Here is a 10,992-nt window from a genome sequence, read left to right as displayed (position 1 = left end):
TGGGAAAAGTGTTTTATCAGCTGTGTACCATTACAGACAAGGCCCCCTTCTTTGTACCTATAGAGGTGCAGGAAAGTATTGTAGAATGCATTTGGCAATGCATGGTAGTATCATTAAAAAAAATGGTACCACTGCAATCTATGTAGGGCTACTTTTGGATATAACTCGGATGCTGCAACTGGTCCAGACATCTTAAAGTCGCCAAGTTTGAAAAACACTGAGCTAGAGTATGACTAGGCAACCCCACTGCCGTAGAAAAACCAGCAACTTTTAGATCACTGCACTGGTTAACAATAGACTTCCAGACCCAATTCTAAGTGCTGGTTATCATTTATAAAGCCTTATAAATTGAAGCGCTGGGATACACCACGCATTGCCTTTCCAAAATTACAGTTGCCCATCTGGTCCAAATATTTCTGGAGGGCCTGCTGTGTATGGACTAGGCAGCAGGCGCTTCTTTGCAGTGCCTCCCATGCTTCCCTTGGGTTTACATTTCACTCTTCCTGCTTGCACTTCATAAGGTGCTAAAACTGCAGTACCCTTATTGCGTCTTCGGCCAAACTGATTGTGGATGCTCATCGTGGATATGTCTGATTAGTTTTTTGTTAGGTTTCCTTTATCTCTCAAAGTCAGATCCATAATTGCTTTCTGTGCCAACAGCCATAATCTATTAATTGATAATGCTTTCAAGTGGATCTGTTTGTCTGATACCAAGGACTTAACTTGAACCCAGTCCGTTCATCAGCCACGACATTGCAAAAGCGGGGTGGGGGGAATGGAAAAGAAACCGAAATAACTAAAATTACATTCTGTATTGCAGCCACGAGTTTTGCTGCTCAGATTGTTTTAAGGTTCTGCTTGCATTTGTCAGCCTAGGATTGACATCGGTGTCCCAAACGATCGCTTTCCCGCCTTTGAGTAAGCCTCCCCTCCCAACCTCCGAGGAGCGCAAGGTGTTAAGACCACGGCGGGGAAATCCCACTCTCTGCGCCTTAGATTGGCTCAGGGAAGCCAGCGGGAGGAGCAACATCCTCTTCCAGCGGCCATTGGCTGCAGGGGCTGCCGTTCGCGGCCTCTCCGAATCTCCCTTGCAAGGAAGGGCCGCGGAGGTTTGAAAGTTGGGCGGGAGGCAGCGCTGGTGAGTTGTGGGCGAGCGGTCTTCCTAGGGGCAGATGCAAAGCGGCTGCAGAGCCCTGGGTTGAGGTCTCGGTTGAAGGAGAAGCAGGTTAAATAGCGAAATAACGAAAGTAGGACAAAAAGCGAGTGGCGGTGAAGGCTGCCACGGACTCTGCTCCTCCGTGTCGTACTGATTTGGAAGGGAAAAAAAACCATTTTGTCAAATGAGGACGAAATGCGCGCGTAGATCGAATGTGCTTTCCATTCGATCCTTGCGTTTGAGTATACGCTGCTTGTATTGTAATAGCTATGTGTTTTCTTATTGGTTCGAGTAAATATTGATTGCCCACAATGTGATTTATGTGAGCTAAATTGGTTATGTGCCACCAAGTCGTTTTCGACTCCTAGCGACCACATGGATAGATTTGCTCCATGAACGTGAGCTCAGAGCCCTCCTGAATTAAATTCCCACCAGCAGTCCCGCCTGCCTCTCAAGGAATTCCGGCGGCATTCATTCGGACATCTTTCGCTCTCCCTCTAGAATTTGCATTTTTTTCCTAGCTTTTCCTCCTCCCTCCCCGTTGCATTAGGGTGGGATAGGAGAACGTATTCCGCGCAGACTCGTGATGGAAACATTTGCACGACGGCCTATCCCTGAATCCTCCGGCGCTGATCTCAGCGAGGCTCGCAACGTAAGGAGCCCGGAAGGACTGCAGCCTTGCGTTATTTCCCCGCCGTAGAGTAGGATGGAAAACGGGGCTCGGGGAGGGAAGAGGTGCTGGCGCGGTGGAAGGCAGGATGCTAACGCTTCCTTTAAGAAGTGGCGGGAAAACTCTTCAGAAAAAAACATGATCAGAGACTAACCGCGCGAGTTGTCGGCTGGGTGAAGGATGTAGGAAGAGTGTTAATTTGCCTGGCTGTTGATTGCACTTCCACCACCCTCCCGGACACACTCAGTCCAGACGCCCTCAACTTCCTCCTGAGCAGAACCATCCCTTTTCCCTTCGCCTCGCGCAAGCGCTTTCGGGAGGCTAGTGAGCGCGCGGGAAAGAAACACCGCGGAGGTGCCTTCCCGCCATTGGGCGGAATAAAGTGCGCTGGCTTCCAGAAAAACTCGTGCCCCGGCCTTGCAGCGTCTTAACGGCGTCATCCAGCACGCGCTGCCTGCCCTGCTGTTATTTTGGGACCGTGATAGTTGGGTGACTAAATCGCCAGAGTGGAATTGACCTTGCGCTCGTTTGGCTGCTGTGAGTTAAAGTTTAAAAAAGGAGGGAAAGGCCGGGTGAGGTGGAACTTCTGAATGTCCTCTGATAAAAGAAATGTTTCTGGCTTCGTTTATTTCTTTGCCTTCACATGAAGCTGACTATCAGAACTGAGCAGAGAGAAATACTAGCATTCTCCTTACAGAGACCTTGGTAGGGATTGGAGGGGTGTCAAAAAGGTCAAAATGGCGGCCGTAGCATAAGATCGAAGCTTCACCTCTTTTTTTATGCCCTTGCAGTGGCCATCTTTATTTCTCTGGCACCCCTCTTGTCAGCAGTTTTGTGTCTTGGGTAGTAACTCCTAACACACATACCATCCATTTACCAAGTCTGGAGAGGAACAGCCATAATAGAAAGCTTCCCTGGCTAAGCTCTTCATTGATTTTCTCTTCACCTGGTTCTTTGAGCTGAACTGAGTGGCTCAATTTAGCCACCTCTTGGATTTCCTCCAATGCCTCACTGGAGTAGCATTAGGGGATATTATGGGAAATCAAAAAAGGCTGTCCTCTCTTCCTATCCTCCAGCTCTTCTGTTGCTAGCTTCTCATGCCAGGTAAGTTTTAAAAGGGATGATGTCCTATTAGGGAACAGCAGCCTTACATTTTGCTGTTCGAAAACATGCAAATGTGAGTAGATTAATAGGTACCACTTCGGGGGGGGGGCAGGTAACGGCGTTTCGTGTAGTCATGCCGGCCACATGACTACGGAAGTGTCTACGGTCAAACGCCGGCTCTTCGGCTTTGAAACGGAGATGAGCACCGCCCCCTAGAGTTGGACGCGACTGGACTTAATGTCAAGGGAAACCTTTACCTTTACTACTGTTGCTGAACCACAGATATAGCAGTCCTGGCGAGTATTGCCACAGGGAGGAATTGTTCAGCATTATTGGAAGAGCCCCACATCTAGATGTGGACCATATGTAGACCTGTTTAGCATCAACAAAGATGGCTGCATCTCATTTAAATTTTTAACAGTGCCTTGAATATAATGAGCTAGAGTAAGAGAAGAGAATTTTATAAAAATTTTTTTAAAAACCCTATGTTTATTATGTTATTGTATTATTATATTCTTTATTAATATCTTCCCATTCCTGCATCAAAGCAGAAAGCTGTGGGCCGAAAGACTGTCCTTCAGTCAGTTTGGTGTGTGATTTTTATGGGTTTCATTAACATTTTATGGACTGATACGTTATTATTTACATGTATTGCTGCATTTTGACTTGAATTGATTTTATGTATTTTTAAGCATTGTAAGCCACTTGGAATTGTATGAGGTAGACATATAAGAATAATTGAATCAATTAATGGGATTTTTCTGGAGGAAAGGACAGTGTATTACAATAACTCTATGCACAATGATATTTAGCAGCAAAGTGTTCAGCTTTGGAACCTCTGTAAAAACAATAGAGAAAAGCTGTGTGGGAGTGGGAGGAGACCATGACCTTTTCTCCCCAGTCATCCTTTTTTGACCCAAGCTTCCTAGTTGGCTGGTCAGAGAGGGTGCAAGAGGGTGTGTGATAGATGCTGCGTGGGTTGGGGAGGGTGCAAGGGGGTGTGTGAGAGGCGCGGGGCAAGGGGTGTGTGGGGGTGCATGAGTGGCTGGCGCAGCACAAATGCAGAGAGGCTACAGGAGGGTGCGTGGGTGGGGGAGACTTACCCCCAGCAACTTGTGACCTTCCCTGCCAGCTTCCCCATTGACTTTCTGGGGAAGTGCCAAGCACCCAGATTGTGATCCTGTGACTATGGGGGTGTTAGGATGGCCGGAACTCCGACTGGTTGTAACCACCATTCGTTCAGCATGGTTGTAACTTCAAATGGTGTATGACCAAATGGTTGTAGGTCGAGGACTACTTGTAAAAGATTGATGTTTTATTGCCTAGCATTCTCTTTCCTTACTGTGCAAGCTGAAGCCTCTGGGCAGGTTGCAAATCAGATATATGTGCAGTACCATCCATTTGCTTTGTTCAGCAACTGCTGTTGGGATGCACTTTATGTAGATGCTAATACTGTATATACTCATGATTAAAACTATTTATGGTGGTAGCCTCCCAATATATTATGCAATATAAGACTTTGAACCAGGTCTGCTTTATTATGTTGCAAAGTAAGAGAAAGAAAGCCTGACCAAATGGGATATTTTCTTTTTTCATCATCCCTGTAAGTGAAGATCAAGCCATCTTTCATCAGGAATGAGAGTGAGGTTTTGACCTCATTATAATAATATCCAGGTTAAGTTGTTGGACTAGATCCAGGAAGAGCGAGGTTTAAATCTTCATTTAGCAGTGCATCTTATTGGGGAATTTTTAACCAGTCCTACCTGCAGGAAAGATTGCCCCCATTAAAGCGTGGCAGATACTCTGCTATGGAATGAAATCCAAAGTGCTGAACTTGGGAATTTTTCATGCATGGTATTTAAATGACAGCTATTTCTTTATATGACATAAAATAAAGCAAGTATGCAAGCAATACCCAAATCCATAGTGTATTGCCAGCCTTTAAGTGAAGACATTGATCATGTGTTTTTACTAACAATCTGCTACAGATATTTGTAGGTAAGATAATGGTAGGTGGATTTATTTGCTAGATTTATATCCTGCCTCTCTCAGGAACCCAAAGCAGTATACCTACTACTCCTTCCTCCAAAGTTCTCGTAACAACACTGTGTTTGGGCTGAGAGAGTGAGTGGCCTAAAGTCACCCAGTAAGTTTCCGTTTGCCATGTTTCTCTCTATTGACCTTTACTTTAATGAGTATTTTTGTGTATTTTGCTGATTAACAACTGTAGAATAAAATAACTTTTTGTCAGTTACACTTTTTAACTGGTATTTGGGAATCTAAAAGTAACAATGGCTGTAGTTTGATCTAGTGGTTAAGATGCTGGGCTAGAAACCAGGAGACTGAGAGTTCTAGTCCTGCCTTAGGCATGAAAGCTGGCTGGGTGATCTTGGGCCTGTCACACACACTCAGTCCAACTCACCTCACAGGGTTGTTGTGGGGAAAATAGGAAGAGGAAGAAGTATTAGGTATGTTTGCCGCCTTGAGTTATTTATAAAAATAATAAAGGTGGGATAAAAATAAAATACTAAAACAACTCTTTGGACAAATTTATAACATTAACATTACTAGCACTTTATTTTGTGGGAGGGGTTGCCCTAAGCTTGCATTTCTATCTCTGATTTTTGTAATATACAGACTGATGATTGATCTGCCACTGCCATCTCTTGGATGGAAATAGATTTGCTAAATAAATACTTATTTTTTGCTCTCTTATGGACTGGCATTTACTCAAAATCCTGTACAATCTATTATTCTTTGTAGCACCCACAAGTGGGTGTTGTTCAATGTACAATTTAAAGCTTAAAACTAAATCAGTTTTCATGATATAGCATGTGATCTAACTTTTAGACTTCACTGCTTCTCCATGCCTTACTATTGTAGTTGCCCTAATAACTTTCATACTTCAATCTAAGTATCCTGGTATAAACGGTAGCTCTAATCCTTTGTTAAAGGATGTGATCTCTCAGTGTTGTGTGAACCCATCATAGTTGGGTAAAGATCAGGCAAGCAATCCAAGCTAAAAGAACAAATAAGAAAAGATGGGAATTGCTTTTGATGGCACTAGTGATGGTTCTCCCAGTGCAGTTCCTCCTAAACTAGATTATATGGAGTCCCCTCCAGGAGAGTCATTATTTCAGGCAAAATGTATTCAATAACATGGAATTTCCATTGCTAAGCGATGTGGTCATAAAGCATCATGTCACGTTACTGCATCACTTAGCAATGGCAATCCCAGCACTCCCTGTTGCAGTTGTTAAGCAAATTCCACCGATCGTTAGCCAAGGACTCACCCCAATCCAAGCCATTCCGGGCTTGGTCCCTCCCAGCCCTGAGCCTCAGCAAGGCAAGGGACTTCCCTCAACTCCCCCCACCCGCCTATCTCCTCCCCCATCTCTCCCCTTTTGGCCACCCTGCACCCTGCCTTGTGGGACTGCTGAGAGACAGGAAATTGGATATATGGGCAAGGGATATAGAGGGACAGAGGGATGAGTCATCTGACTCAGAATCTGTCTATCAATGTATGTGTAGAAAGCATGTGTAGAGCAGGATGTATGCGATTGACCGATGAATGACCTGAACCTTGCCAGGCTAGAGGGCAGAATAGATGTTAATTGGGAAAGTAGGTTAGAATAGATAAGGATGTTTATTAGAAAAAATAGATTAAGATAAAGGAAAATAGATTAGGGTGCCTGCCAGATAAGGGGGATACCGTTTGCCAGCTGGGCAGGAAGCCCCCAGGAAATCACAGGAGTTAGGGGTTCACGTTAAGCAGATGGAAGATGTATACCTTAATCAAATAAGTGCTATCCATAATCAAGGGTTAAGAGTTCATTCTAAGCAGGTGGAGGATGTATACCTTGATCAGATAAGCACTGTCTGTGGTATAAAAGTACTGTTTGCTGTCTGTTCAGCACTTCCTTTCCCTTTGAAGGAAGGAAGTCCGCTTATTCCAGGTACCTCGAATAAACGTTATTTGATTCTCCCGCTCTGCATGGTTATTGGCTTAAAGCGCCAGGCGATCGAATCTAACCGCAGTTTGTGGCCATCACTGCAAGCAGCCCCAGAACCATGTAGCTGCAGCGCAGTGTGAAGCTGCTCCAGGAAGCCTCAGCCACCCCAGACCAGTCCCAGCCACAGTTGCCCTCTCCACACTGCGCTCTGCTGCCCCAGCCAAACTTCGCCATCTTCTTGCTCCCACTGCTGATGTGGTGTGCCCGGCCTGGCCCTTCGCACCAAGAAGCCCTTTTGCGCCACGCTGCTGGGCTGAGGCTGGGCTTTGCACTGTGGTTCTTGGAAAATTCATGTATTAGTTTAATGTATTTCTATGCTTCTGTTACTTTATTTGGGTTTTATATAATGAACATTCATATTGAGATTATAGGTAGTAACTTTACAATACTAGGGCTCCCAGATTTGGGCTGCAAAAGTCCAGGTAAAGAAAAATCTAACTCCTTTGTATCATCTATTAGTTGTCTAGATTTTTTCAGCCTAGATCTGGTATCTCTATACAGACCATAATTGATGCTCACTGGTGTATTGCCTTTAAAACTATTAACATAAGTTACTGACTAAAATGTTACAATTCAGACACTAATCCAGAGAGTTCGCTCAATATAATGAAGTTAATCCGTTCCATGTTAGAAATGCTGCTTACCGAGTCTGAAGGATATAACAAATACCCCATGCCTAAGCTCTGCAGGGTTTCCTGCTTCTAAAACTAGAGAACAACAAGGGTTTGCCTAGGAGGTTCTGAAGTAGGAGGAGCAAGACTCTTATTTTGTTCTCTCCCAGAAACCGCTGAAGTAACTTGAGCAGAATGACAATTGTCAAGAACACCTCATTCAGTAGTGGGCCCTGTTAAAATGTGGAGGGCGAGGACAGTCATATCTCGAGCACCATAAATATTGAGAAAAATTAGTTATAACAGAAAATAGAGGGAGTAATTTTTCACTTCAAAGGCATAGGTTACTTGACCGTTCCCATCTATAATTTATGCTAATAACTCTATTAAGGACTAATGTGCCAGGTAACCTGATACTATGGGTCATTTTTCAGCTGCTTCTATAGCATGAACAAAATCACCTTGAACATCTCTGAGTGCTAAATCAGAACAGTCTATACCAACTCAATTTCTTTCAAAAGAGTTTTTTTCAAGACATCACACTAGCCTTGTTACTTCTTCAAAATGCTTTCATTTAAGGAGCAGATTGTCCTGGCTGGCTTTGTCTAAAATGTGCAAGATTTTAGTAAAAGTTGGGTCCCAATTCTATGCAGTGGACGAGAGTAGACTCTGTGTATAAAATTGGAAACTTTTACCTTTTAATTCCTACTCTTTAAAATATCAGATGACCTTCCAAAATGTTTCATTATCTTAATTACTCAAGCATTTGAACTACTTTTTGTGCCTTTTGGGGGTAATTGGGCAAACCCAAACCCAAGGTATATGTGGAATTTTGAAGTGTCTGAAACTGGTCTTAAAGCTCCTTGGTAGTCAGATGTCTCTTCCATTCTCTAGTGCCACCAAGGCTGAATGTATATTGGTGCCATTTCAGTTTGAAACCGTTCTGCCTAAACATTCTCTAACCAAAATGTTCTCATTTTTTTCCTTGATTTCACTTAATTTCACAGAAATTCTTTAGTGGCCCCTTGGGAAGGGATCAACTTGAGTGGCATACATAGAATGAGTGAAATCATTGTTTTTCTTGGCCTGTTGAGAAGTATGCAGGTATATTAAACAATTCAAATGAAGAAATGGAAAAAGGAATTTGTTCGTTAATTTTCATGTGTATTTACCACTAAGATACCATACATAGTAAAAGTGCCTTTTAAGCCTTTTTCTCTTATTTCCAAAAAATAGGTCATAATTGCCTCAGGCTCCTACTTCTAGTTTTCAAATTTATTTCCTTAAGATTATATATGAGAAATCATAGGCTCTTCTAATTAACATTTTTGGTGGAGCACTACTTATGGTACCATATATGTAAACAGGTGAAGCAGATTCAAGTTATATTTTTTTCCAATAGTAAAAGAAAAAAATTAAAGCAAGTATCATGTATCTATCTACCATACAAAATTAGTTTAAAAATCAGGCTTGTTCTTTGCCTCTTTTGAAACAGAAGTGAACATTCTGTACAGGGTTGCGCATATTCTGGAACTTGTCAGCATTTTTCCTGTTGTTTCTTCTGCAAAAATATTTTATTTTACAGCTTTAAAAGACTAACAAAATGGAAACACTTCAGGTCCTCCACTGTTTTTCTCTCATGAAGTAAACTTGGAGGAAAGATAGGCAGGAGATTGAAGATCCCTCCTCCAAGGTTCAAATTCATAAAAATTTCATGAGTCATGAAATAAAATGTAGCTTGCAATCTAGCTGGAATCAGTAGTGAGAGATGTTGCCTTTTCTTAGAGCTCTCAATGAAAGGGATTCTAAGCTTTCATAAAATGGTTGAGACTGATCTCACACATGTACGTAAAATGATTTGCTTGCTTTTAGTTTAGCATGCTGCATGAACCGAGTCATTGTTTATTCATTATCTATAGTAAAGCAAACTCTTAGCAGAACAGATTAACCCAGCTACCAATTGCTTCAGCTCCAGATTTCTGCAGTGTTTTTATTTCAGTTATAGCTGCAATTCCAGAAATGGGCACAGCTTGTTTGTGCAGAAAGGGATTTTGCAAAACTTCCTATCTTGCTGGTCATAGTGACACCTAGAGTTGCACAAAAATCCTGTTCTCTAGCAAACAGAGGTAGAGGTACTCTTATACAGTATCTTCTTGATAAGTGCAATTTAACAAGCTATCCTAGGAATGTTTGTATCTCAACCATAAGTTTACCTGTGCTGAATTAAAATATTAAAGTTAACCCATAGCAAAAGAGGGAACTTGATAGTTAAATCTGATAGTTAAATCCTTAAAGGGAATGTACCAGACCCAGAAATTGTACTGGACCAAATAGTTAATCATCACTATATATCCTGTGGCACTTTGCCTTTTACCTTGAGTTTGTGAATTGGATTTTTGTCAGTTAAAAATTAGGTTAATAATGCTGTAGTAATGTCAAAATATAATAAATGACATACTATCTCAGAAAATTTTATTTGCAGATCAGATTTTATTTTTATGTAAAACATGGTTGCACCTGGCAAATGTATGGATTTTTCTTAAACATCTAGAATTTGATGTTTAAGAAATGGATTTTGCTTAAAGATCTATTATATTTAAATGCTATGCAATAATACATATTCCTTGGATGGGTTCCAATATGATTAAATAAATATAAACAAAATAATGAAATAAGAAAAACTAATACAGCATAAAATCTAAAACAGCATAAAACCAGAAGCAGAAAATCAAATCAGTAGAATGCAGTGCACAAGCAGCACCAAAATGTAGTAGAATCCCCAAATTTTCCAATGGCATAAATCAGTTGGCATCTGATTTAGCATGTTTATCTGGTTTATATTTAGAAAAGTAAAACAAAACCCAAAAAAGTCATGCTGACTTTACATGTATAAATTTTTAAGTATAAAAATATTAATTCCAAGCATTGCTTGGAATGAATTGTATTGGAATTATTGTAGATGTATTAAGGCATAGCAATTCAAATACTGTAGCATAAACTTATTTTATATTGTTTATTATTTATTTTTTACAATTATTTATATCAAGCCCTTCAGAATATATATTCAAAGCAACTTACAGACAATATAAACAATACAGGTAGCCCTTGTTTAGTGACTGCAATTGGGACTGGCAACTTGATAAGTGAAATGGTTGCTAAGTGAAACGCTGGCTGTGCTTGTGATCTTTCTTTAGCTTTCCTTTGGTTTACAGACCTGCAAAAGTCATAAATGTCAGGACTGGTCACAGTTATTTTTTCATCACCATTGTAACTTCAGTCACTGTATGAGGCAGTCACTAAATGAGGACTATCTACTTAGAAACTGAAAACAGTATTCTTGTCCAATGTGTTATATATTATATTATACTTGTTCACTAATCTGTTAAAATTATCTCTGTAGAGGTCATCTTAAGTTATCCTGTTCTTTGTGGAATCAAT

General features: G+C 41.3%; 1 protein-coding gene across 2 annotated transcripts in view; it reads left to right on the top strand.

Moving 5' to 3' along the window:
* The first annotated feature begins 1,028 nt into the window (after positions 1–1,028).
* The window catches only part of FANCC (FA complementation group C), a 67,981-nt gene continuing 58,017 nt past the window's right edge, over positions 1,029–10,992 (top strand). Inside the window, exon 1 of one of the 2 annotated variants that reach the window (XR_010067324.1) lies at positions 1,029–1,138. The gene's annotated coding sequence lies outside the window, so the exon portion shown is untranslated. The remainder of the gene's footprint in view (positions 1,139–10,992) is intronic. The other variant, XM_063295214.1, reaches the window with a different exon arrangement.

This window comes from Candoia aspera, chromosome 2 (genome assembly GCF_035149785.1).
Source record: "Candoia aspera isolate rCanAsp1 chromosome 2, rCanAsp1.hap2, whole genome shotgun sequence".
NCBI classification, from domain to species: domain Eukaryota; kingdom Metazoa; phylum Chordata; class Lepidosauria; order Squamata; family Boidae; genus Candoia; species Candoia aspera.
The sequence above is the reverse complement of the archived record's forward strand: the minus strand, read 5'-3'. Positions and strand labels throughout refer to the sequence as shown.